Genomic DNA, 9,520 nt, shown 5'->3' with positions numbered 1-9,520 from the left:
CCTCTGGTAGACACTTAGCAGAATGCAGCCTGCCACCTGCTAGGGACTTAGCCTCTGGCTTTACCCAGGCTCGGGTAGCCCTGGGTCGGCCTGGCTTTCCCAGCCGCCTGGGACAATCTCTCCCTCTCTCCTGGAACCCTGGGCCGGCCTGCCGCCTCAGGCTTAGCCCCCTGGGTCGCCTGGAAGTGGCGCCGCCTTGTGGACGAGCTGGGGAGAGCCGCTCTCCGTTGCCATCCGGTGGATTTTTAGCAAATTGCAGCTTTCCATAGCAAATTGCAGCCTTCCACCTGCTAGGGACTTAGCCTCCGGCATGTACCCAGGCTCTGGTAGCCCTGGGTAGGCCTGGCTTTCCCAGCCGCCTGGGACAAATCTCTCCCTCTCTCCTGGAACCCTGGGCCAGCCTGCCGCCTCAGGCTTAGCCCCCTGGGTTGCCTGGAAGTGGTGCCCTCTTGGTAGACACTTAGCAGAATGCAGCCTGCCACCTGCTAGGGACTTAGCCTCTGGCTTTACCCAGGCTCGGGTAGCCCTGGGTCGGCCTGGCTTTCCCAGCCGCCTGGGACAATCTCTCCCTCTCTCCTGGAACCCTGGGCCGGCCTGCCGCCTCAGGCTTAGCCCCCTGGGTCGCCTGGAAGTGGCGCCGCCTTGTGGACGAGCCGGGGAGAGCCGCTCTCCGTTGCCATCCGGTGGATTTTTAGCAAATTGCAGCTTTCCATAGCAAATTGCAGCCTTCCACCTGCTAGGGACTTAGCCTCCGGCATGTACCCAGGCTCGGGTAGCCCTGGGTAGGCCTGGCTTTCCCAGCCGCCTGGGACGATCTCTCCTTCTTCTCCTGGAACCCTGGGCCAGCCTGCCGCCTCAGGCTTAGCCCCCTGGGTTGCCTGGAAGTGGTGCCCTCTTGGTAGACACTTAGCAGAATGCAGCCTGCCACCTGCTAGGGACTTAGCCTCTGGCTTTACCCAGGCTCGGGTAGCCCTGGGTCGGCCTGGCTTTCCCAGCCGCCTGGGACAATCTCTCCCTCTCTCCTGGAACCCTGGGCCGGCCTGCCGCCTCAGGCTTAGCCCCCTGGGTCGCCTGGAAGTGGCGCCGCCTTGTGGACGAGCCGGGGAGAGCCGCTCTCCGTTGCCATCCGGTGGATTTTTAGCAAATTGCAGCTTTCCATAGCAAATTGCAGCCTTCCACCTGCTAGGGACTTAGCCTCCGGCATGTACCCAGGCTCGGGTGGCCCTGGGTAGGCCTGGCTTTCCCAGCCGCCTGGGTCAATCTCTCCCTCTCTCCTGGAACCCTGGGCCAGCCTGCCGCCTCAGGCTTAGCCCCCTGGGTCTCCTGGAAGTGTCGCCCTCTGGTAGACACTTAGCAGAATTCAGCCTGCCGCCTGCTAGGGACTCAGCCTCCGGCATGTACCCAGGCTCGGGTAGCCCTGGCTTTCCCAGCCGCCTGGGACAATCTCTCCCTCTCTCCTGGAACCCTGGGCCAGCCTGCCGCCTCAGGCTTAGCCCCCTGGGTCGCCTGGAAGTGGTGCCCTCTCGGTAGACACTTGGCAGCATGCAGCCTGCCACCTGCTAGGGACTTAGCCTCTGGCTTTACCCAGGCTCGGGTAGCCCTGGGTCGGCCTGGCTTTCCCAGCCGCCTGGGACGATCTCTCCCTCTCTCTCCTGGAACCCTGGGCCGGCCTGCCGCCTCAGGCTTAGCCCCCTGGGTCGCCTGGAAGTGGCGCCGCCTTGTGGACGAGCCGGGGAGAGCGGCTCTCCGTTGCCATCCGGTGGATTTTTAGCAGAATGCAGCCTGCAACCCGAGTGCTGGCGCCGCCTTGTGGACGAGCCGGGGACTGCGGCTCTCCGTTGCCATCCGGTGGATTTTTAGCAGATTGCAGCCTTCCACCTGCTAGGGACTTAGCCTCCGGCATGTGCCCAGGCTCGGGTAGCCCTGGGTAGGCCTGGCTTTCCCAGCCGCCTGGGACGATCTCTCCCTCTTCTCCTGGAACCCTGGGCCAGCCTGCCGCCTCAGGCTTAGCCCCCTGGGTTGCCTGGAAGTGGTGCCCTCTCGGTAGACACTTAGCAGAACGCAGCCTGCCGCCTGCTAGGGACTTATCCTCTGGCTTTACCCAGGCTGGGGTGGCCCTGGGTCGGCCTGGCTTTTTTCCCAGCCGCCTGGGACAATCTCTCCCTCTCTCCATGAACCCTGGGCCGGCCTGCCGCCTCAGACTTCCCCTTCCGCTCCGAGCGGCCGCAGTTCTCGTTCTGGTCCGCCTGGCAGCTACCTCCGCCGGCTGCCAATCATCTCTCTCTCTCTCTCCCCCCGGCCGCCCGGGGGAACTTCCCTTCTGCGCGCGCCTGGCAGCTACCTCCGCCTGCCAATCATCTCTCCCCCGGCCCTCCCGGGGGACCTCCCTTCTGCGCCGGCCGGCCGGCCGGCCGGCTGCAGTTCTCACTGGTCCGTGTTGTATGGGGTTTATTAAAATGTCGGTCTTTTTCCCCCAAAGTGTCTAAAAGTGCCGATCGGCTCGGCGGGAGGCGCCCGTCGCCTCCCCCGGGATGGCGGCACCGGCGCCCTCTCGCCGTACCTGCCAGCGGCCGCTCGTCTCCCCTGGCCCGCGCCGGGGGATTTCCCTTCTGCTCGGAGCGGCCGCAGTTCTCCTTCTGGTCCGCCTGGCGGCTGCCTCCGCCTGCTGCCAATCATCTCTCCCCGGCCGCACAGGGGGACTTCCCTTCTGCGCGCCTGGCAGCTCCTGCCAATCATCTCTCCCCGGCCGCCCGGGGGATCTCACCGAGGTCCGTGTTTCGTGGGGTTTTATTTCAAAGTTTGCCTTTTTTATTTTTTATTTTTTTCCCCAAAGTGTCCAAGAGCCGATCGGCTCAGCGGGGGGCGCCCGTCGCCTCGCCCGGGATGGCGGCACCGGCGCCCTCTCGCCGTACCTGCCAGCGGCCGCTCGTCTCCCCTGGCCCGCCCGGGGGATTTCCCTTCTGCTCGGAGCGGCCGCAGTTCTCATTCTAGCGCGCAGGGCAGCTCCTGCCAATCATCTCTCCCTTCCGCGACCAGCCGGAAGCGGTTCTCATTGGTCCGTGTTTCGTTGGTTATTTATTTTTCAAAGTTTGACTTTTTCTTTTTTTTTTCCCCAAAAGTGTCTAAAAGTGCCGATTGGCTCGGCGGGAAGCGCCCGCCTGAAAACCGAGGCTTGCCACGCGACCTAAAGAGGCTTGTCTCGCAACTCGGGGGGGGCGGTGCCCTCGCTCTGCCTCCCCCCCGCAGGGATCCGCCGTCGGCGGCCTGTCAGCAGAGTTCACTGGGACTTTGTCAGAGTCGGGTGTCCGATGCCCTGGTACTCTGACTTTTGGTAAGCTAATTGACAGCACACGCTGTCTCGGACACGGTTCTTGACGGGGGTGTTCAAAAGTAGGTCACAGAGAGAGTGTCACCTGTCCCATTACATGAAGACCAACCACTCAAAGTGTCCGACTTTGTGGAACTCCGGCCCGGATCCGGCCGTCAAATTCAACCTCATTCCGGTAGTGCCTTTTCGGCTCCGAGGCCTCCTCCGGGGCCGTCCGACGCCCGGTTCCACGGCGGGACCCCCGACACCGACTCGAGGTGGTACCCCTTCGTGCCGGCCGAGGCGCGCGCCGCCGCCGGCGTGAGGGCGCCGCTCCCCGGAGTGAAACACGGCCGCCGGAGGAATTTTGAAAGTTGAAAATTTGACTAAGTGTCGACGGAAGTGCCATATGCGCCGGGCGGGAGGCGCCCGTCGCCTCGCCCGGGATGGCGGCGCCGGCGCCGGCTCGCCGCGCCTGCCAGAGGCCGCTCGTCTCCCCGGAGGCCCGGGGGATTTCCCTTCTGCTCGGAGCGGCCGCAGTTCTCCTTCTGGTCCGCCTGGCAGCTACCTCCGCCGGCTGCCAATCATCTCTCTCCCCGGCCCGGGGGGGACGACTCTCCCTTCTGCGCGTGCGCGCCTGTCAGCTCCTGCAAATCGTCTCTCCCGCCGCCCGCCGAGGGTGACTTCCCTTCTGCGCGTGCGCGCCTGTCAGCTCCTGCCAATCATCTCTCCTCTCTCCCCGCGGCCGCCCGGGGACTTTCCCTTCTGCGCGCGCGCGTGCGCGCCTGTCAGCTCCTGCAAATCGTCTCTCCCCCCGGCCGCCAAGGGGGATTTCCCTTCTGCGTGCGCGCCTGTCAGCTCCTGCAAATCCTCTCTCCCCGGCCGCTCGGGGAGGCGGGATCTCGCCCTCTGGTAGACGCTAGCAGCCTGCCACCTGCTAGGGACTCGGCCTCCGGCATTACCCAGGCAACGGCAGCCCTGGGTCGGCCTGGCTTTTTCCCAGCCGCCCGGGACGATCTCTCCCTCTCTCCTGGAACCCTGGGCCGGCCTGCCGCCCTCAGGCTTAGCCCCCTGGGTCGCCCGGAAGTGGCGCCGCCTTGTGGACGAGCCGGGGAGAGCGGCTCTACGTTGCCATCCGGTGGATTTTTAGCAAATTGCAGCTTTCCATAGCAAATTGCAGCTTTCCATAGCAAATTGCAGCTTTCCACCTGCTAGGGACTTATCCTCTGGCTTTACCCAGGCTGGGGTGGCCCTGGGTCGGCCTGGCTTTTTTTCCCAGCCGCCTGGGACGATCTCTCCCTCTCTCCTGGAACCCCGGGCCGGCCTGCCGCCCTCAGGCTTAGCCCCCTGGGTCTCCTGGAAGTGTCTCCCTCTGGAAGTCACTTAGCAGAACGCAGCCTGCCGCCTGCTAGGGACTTAGCCTCTGGCTTTACCCAGGCTAGGGTAGCCCTGGGTCGGCCTGGCTTTTTTCCCAGCCGCCCGGGACGATCTCTCCCTCTCTCCTGGAACCCTGGGCCGGCCTGCCGCCCTCAGGCTTAGCCCCCTGGGTCGCCTGGAAGTGGCGCCGCCTTGTGGACAAGCGGGGGAGAGCGGCTCTCCGTTGCCATCCGGTGGATTTTTAGCAGAATGCAGCCTGCAACCCGAGTGCTGGCGCCGCCTTGTGGACGAGCCGGGGACCGCGGCTCTCCGTTGCCATCCGGTGGATTTTTAGCAGAATGCAGCCTTCCACCTGCTAGGGACTTAGCCTCCGGCATGTATCCAGGCTCGGGTAGCCCTGGGTAGGCCTGGCTTTCCCAGCCGCCTGGGACAATCTCTCCCTCTCTCCTGGAGCCCATGGCCGGCCTGCCGCCCTCAGGCTTAGCCCCCTGGGTTTCCTGGAAGCGTCTACCTCTGGTAGACACTTAGCAGAATGCAGCCTTCCACCTGCTAGGGACTTAGCCTCCGGCATCTACCCAGGCTCGGGTAGCCCTGGGTAGGCTTGGCTTTCCCAGCCGCCTGGGACCATCTCTCCCTCTCTCCTGGAACCCTGGGCCGGCCTGCCGCCCTCAGGCTTAGCCCCCTGGGTCGCCTGGAAGTGGCGCCGCCTTGTGGACAAGCGGGGGAGAGCGGCTCTACGTTGCCATCCGGTGGACTTTTAGCAGAATGCAGCCTGCAACCCGAGTGCTGGCGCCGCCTTGTGGACGAGCCGGGGACTGCGGCTCTCCGTTGCCATCCGGTGGATTTTTAGCAGATTGCAGCCTTCCACCTGCAAGGGACTCAGCCTCCGGCATGTACCCAGGCTCGGGTAGCCCTGGGTAGGCCTGGCTTTCCCAGCCGCCTGGGACGATCTCTCCCTCTCTCCTGGAACCCTGGGCCGGCCTGCCGCCCTCAGGCTTAGCCCCCTGGGTCGCCTGGAAGTGGCGCCGCCTTGTGGACAAGCGGGGGAGAGCGGCTCTCCGTTGCCATCCGGTGGATTTTTAGCAGAATGCAGCCTGCAACCCGAGTGCTGGCGCCGCCTTGTGGACGAGCCGGGGACCGCGGCTCTCCGTTGCCATCCGGTGGATTTTTAGCAGATTGCAGCCTTCCACCTGCTAGGGACTTAGCCTCCGGCATGTACCCAGGCTCGGGTAGCCCTGGGTAGGCCTGGCTTTTTTCCCAGCCGCCTGGGACGAACTCTCCCTCTCTCCTGGAACCCTGGGCCGGCCTGCCGCCCTCAGGCTTAGCCCCCTGGGTCTCCTGGAAGTGTCTCCCTCTGGAAGTCACTTAGCAGAACGCAGCCTGCCGCCTGCTAGGGACTTAGCCTCTGGCTTTACCCAGGCTAGGGTAGCCCTGGGTCGGCCTGGCTTTTTTCCCAGCCGCCTGGGACGATCTCTCCCTCTCTCCTGGAACCCTGGGCCAGCCTGCCGCCTCAGGCTTAGCCCCCTGGGTTGCCTGGAAGTGGTGCCCTCTTGGTAGACACTTAGCAGATTGCAGCCTTCCACCTGCTAGGGACTTAGCCTCTGGCATTACCCAGGCTCGGGTCGGCCTGGCTGTCCCAGCCGCCTGGGACGATCTCTCCCTCTCTCCTGGAACCCTGGGCCGGCCTGCCGCCCTCAGGCTTAGCCCCCTGGGTCGCCTGGAAGTGGCGCCGCCTTGTGGACAAGCGGGGGAGAGCGGCTCTCCGTTGCCATCCGGTGGATTTTTAGCAGAATGCAGCCTGCAACCCGAGTGCTGGCGCCGCCTTGTGGACGAGCCGGGGACTGCGGCTCTCCGTTGCCATCCGGTGGATTTTTAGCAGATTGCAGCCTTCCACCTGCTAGGGACTTAGCCTCTGGCATTACCCAGGCTCGGGTAGGCCTGGCTTTCCCAGCCGCCTGGGACCATCTCTCCCTCCCTCCTGGAACCCATGGCCAGCCTGCCGCCTCAGGCTTAGCCCCCTGGGTCTCCTGGAAGTGTCGCCCTCTGGTAGACACTTAGCAGAACGCAGCCTTCCACCTGTTAGGGACTTAGCCTCCGGCATGTACCCAGGCTCGGGTAGCCCTGGGTAGGCCTGGCTCTCCCAGCCGCCTGGGACGGTCTCTCCCTCTCTCCTGGAACCCTGGGCCAGCCTGCCGCCTCAGGCTTAGCCCCCTGGGTCTCCTGGAAGTGTCGCCCTCTGGTAGACACTTAGCAGAATGCAGCCTTCCACCTGCTAGGGACTTAGCCTCCGGCATGTACCCCGGCTCGGGTAGCCCTGGGTAGGCCTGGCTCTCCCAGCCGCCTGGGACGGTCTCTCCCTCTCTCCTGGAACCCTGGGCCAGCCTGCCGCCTCAGGCTTAGCCCCCTGGGTCTCCTGGAAGTGTCTCCCTCTGGAAGACACTTAGCAGAACGCAGCCTGCCACCTGCTAGGGACTTAGCCTCTGGCTTTACCCAGGCTTGGGTAGCCCTGGGTCGGCCTGGCTTTTTTCCCAGCCGCCCGGGACGATCTCTCCCTCTCTCCTGGAACCCTGGGCCGGCCTCCCACCTCAGGCTTAGCCCCCTGGGTCGCCTGGAAGTGGCGCCGCCTTGTGGATGAGCCGGGGAGAGCGGCTCTACGTTGCCATCCGGTGGATTTTTAACAGAATGCAGCCTGCAACCCGAGTGCTGGCGCCGCCTTGTGGACGAGCCGGGGACTGCGGCTCTCCGTTGCCATCCGGTGGATTTTTAGCAGATTGCAGCCTGCCAGCTGCTAGGGACTAAGTCTCTGGCGTTACCCAGGCTCGGGTAGCCCTGGCTTTCCCAGCCGCCTGGGACAATCTCTCCCTCCCTCCTGGAACCCATGGCCGGCCTGCCGCCCTCAGGCTTAGCCCCCTGGGTCTCCTGGAAGTGTCTCCCTCTGGAAGACACTTAGCAGAACGCAGCCTGCCACCTGCTAGGGACTTAGCCTCTGGCTTTGCCCAGGCTCGGGTAGCCCTGGGTCGGCCTGGCTTTTTTCCCAGCCGCCCGGGACGATCTCTCCCTCCCTCCTGGAACCCATGGCCAGCCTGCCGCCTCAGGCTTAGCCCCCTGGGTCTCCTGGAAGTGTCGCCCTCTGGTAGACACTTAGCAGAATGCAGCCTTCCACCTGCTAGGGACTTAGCCTCCGGCATGTACCCCGGCTCGGGTAGCCCTGGGTAGGCCTGGCTCTCCCAGCCGCCTGGGACGGTCTCTCCCTCTCTCCTGGAACCCTGGGCCAGCCTGCCGCCTCAGGCTTAGCCCCCTGGGTCTCCTGGAAGTGTCGCCCTCTGGTAGACACTTAGCAGAATGCAGCCTTCCACCTGCTAGGGACTTAGCCTCCGGCATGTACCCCGGCTCGGGTAGCCCTGGGTAGGCCTGGCTCTCCCAGCCGCCTGGGACGGTCTCTCCCTCTCTCCTGGAACCCTGGGCCAGCCTGCCGCCTCAGGCTTAGCCCCCTGGGTCTCCTGGAAGTGTCGCCCTCTGGTAGACACTTAGCAGAATGCAGCCTTCCACCTGCTAGGGACTTAGCCTCCGGCATGTACCCAGGCTCGGGTAGCCCTGGGTAGGCCTGGCTCTCCCAGCCGCCTGGGACGGTCTCTCCCTCTCTCCTGGAACCCTGGGCCAGCCTGCCGCCTCAGGCTTAGCCCCCTGGGTCTCCTGGAAGTGTCGCCCTCTGGTAGACACTTAGCAGAATGCAGCCTTCCACCTGTTAGGGACTTAGCCTCTGGCTTTACCCAGGCTTGGGTAGCCCCAGCCCGGCCTGGCGCTCGCCGCAGGAAGGCCTCCTCGGGGGCTCCGGTTTTTTGGGGGTTTTTTTGTCAAAGTGTCTACGGAAGTGGAAGTTCTCTCAGGGGGAAGCTCCCCTCGGACCCTGCCCAGGAGGGTGAGCCCCGGCCCGGCTTGCCTCCCCTAGGCCCGCCCGCTCCGGAACCCGGTTCTCCCTGCAGACCCCGCCTCGGGGCAACCCTCCAGCTCCCCATCTCCCGGCAGCCGGGGTCAAATACAGCACCACCTCTTCCTTCCGCTGGCCCTCAAGAGTCCTCACCGCTCCCCCAGGCAGGCTTCCACGGGAGGCCGATCGGACCCCGCCATTAAGCCCCCTGACAAACGGCCGTCCCTGGAAGTCTCTCCGGGCCCGACTATTAAGCCCCACCGCCGACCCTCCGGGGCCGACTATTAAGCCCACTGCCAGAGATAGCACTCATGGGAATCTCTCTGGGCCCGACTATTAAGTCCAACTGTGACTTATGCTTGGAAATGTGACTTATGCTTGGAAATGTGACTTATGCTTGGAAATGTGACTTATGCTTGGAAATGTGACTTATGCTGGCAAATGTGACTTATGCTGGCAAATGTGACTTATGCTGGCAAATGTGACTTATGCTGGCAAATGTGACTTATGCTGGCAAATGTGACTTATGCTGGCAAATGTGACTTATGCTGGCAAATGTGACTTATGCTGGCAAATGTGACTTATGCTGGCAAATGTGACTTATGCTGGCAAATGTGACTTATGCTGGCAAATGTGACTTATGCTGGCAAATGTGACTTATGCTGGCAAATGTGACTTATGCTGGCAAATGTGACTTATGCTGGCAAATGTGACTTATGCTGGCAAATGTGACTTATGCTGGCAAATGTGACTTATGCTGGCAAATGTGACTTGTCCTCCCAAATGTGACTTATGCTGGGAAATGTGACTTGTCCTCCCAAATGTGACTTATGCTGGCAAATGTGACTTGTCCGCCCGAATGTGACTTATCCAGCTAAATGAGACTTCTCCCTAAGCTGAGCTCCAGG

Source organism: Leptodactylus fuscus, unplaced genomic scaffold, assembly GCF_031893055.1.
Source record: "Leptodactylus fuscus isolate aLepFus1 unplaced genomic scaffold, aLepFus1.hap2 HAP2_SCAFFOLD_708, whole genome shotgun sequence".
Lineage (NCBI taxonomy): Eukaryota > Metazoa > Chordata > Amphibia > Anura > Leptodactylidae > Leptodactylus > Leptodactylus fuscus.
The sequence above is the reverse complement of the archived record's forward strand: the minus strand, read 5'-3'. Positions refer to the sequence as shown.